Here is a 1,388-nt window from a genome sequence, read left to right as displayed (position 1 = left end):
AGAGGGGGCTGCAAACTCAGTCATTGGGCACATTCAAGACAGAGGCTGATAGATTTCTAGATTTTTAAAAATTCATTCGCAGGATGAGGGCATCGCTGGCTGGGCCTGCATTTATTGCTCATCTGCAATTGTCCACAGGACATTTAAGAGTCAATCACATTGCTGTGGGTCTGGAGTCAAATATAAGCCAGACGAGGCAAGGTTGGCACATTTCCTTCCCTAAAGGGTGTTAATAAACCAGATGGGTCTTTCCTGACAATTGACAATGGTTTTATGGTCATCGTTAGACTCCTAATTCCAGATTTTTGTTGAATTCATGGCGGCACAGTGGTTAGCACTGCTGCCTCACAGCGCCAGGGACCTGGGTTTGATTCCAGCCTCAGGCAACTGTCTGTGTGGAGTTTGCACATTCTCCCCGTGTCTGTGTGGGCTTCCTCTGGGTGCTCCGGTTTCCTTCCACAGTCTGAAGATGTGTAAGTTATGTGGATTGGCTGTGCTAAATTGCCCGTAGTGTTCAGGGAGGTGTAGATTAGGGGGATGGGTCTGGGTGGGATGCTCTGAGGTTCGGTGTGGACTTGTTGGGCCAAAGGGCCTGTTTCCACACTGTAGGGATTCTATGAATTCAAATTCTACCATCTGCCATGGTGGGATTTGAACCTGGGTCCCCAGAAACATTTTTTTTTTAGTTTATTCATTTTATGGGATGTGGGCATTGCTGGCTGGCCAGCATTTATTGCCTGTCCCTAGTTGCCCTTGAGAAGGTGGTGGTGAGCTGCCTTCTTGAACTGCTGCAGTCCACCCGCTGTGGGTTGACCCACAATGCTGTTAGGGAGGGAGAGGAATTCACCTGAGTAGTAATTCAAGTTGCTCAGGGGAACGGTGTGGGGAATTTACGCATGGCCTGGGATGCTCTGTATCTTGCCAAATCACAATAATTTATATTTATACAGCTCTCAACATAAGTCATCTCAATCCAGTTCACAGGAGCATTATAAAACAAATGATCACACCGAGACACAAGAAGTGGGAGTGGGAGTTGACCATTCAGCCCATCAAACCTGCTCCACCATGATCCTGGCTAATCTGAGCATTCAATTTGCTCTGATAAAGAATCATCTAGACTCGAAATGTTAGCTTGCTTTCTCTCCACGGTTGTTGTCTGACCAGCTGTGATTTCCTGCATTTTATTTTGTTTTCAGTATGGATTCCAGCGTCTGCAGTAATTTGCTCCTACTGAGCATTCGCTTTCCTGCTTTCTCTCAACCCACCTCCCATCCCACCCATGAGATAACAAGGTGTAGAGCTGGATGAACACAGCAGGCCAAGCAGCATCAGAGGAGCAGGAAGGCTGACGTTTCGGGCCTAGACCCTTCTTCAGAAATGAAAAA

This window comes from Rhincodon typus, chromosome 17 (assembly GCF_021869965.1).
Source record: "Rhincodon typus isolate 14 chromosome 17, sRhiTyp1.1, whole genome shotgun sequence".
Taxonomy (NCBI): Eukaryota; Metazoa; Chordata; class Chondrichthyes; order Orectolobiformes; family Rhincodontidae; genus Rhincodon; species Rhincodon typus.
Note: the sequence above shows the minus strand (reverse complement) of the source record.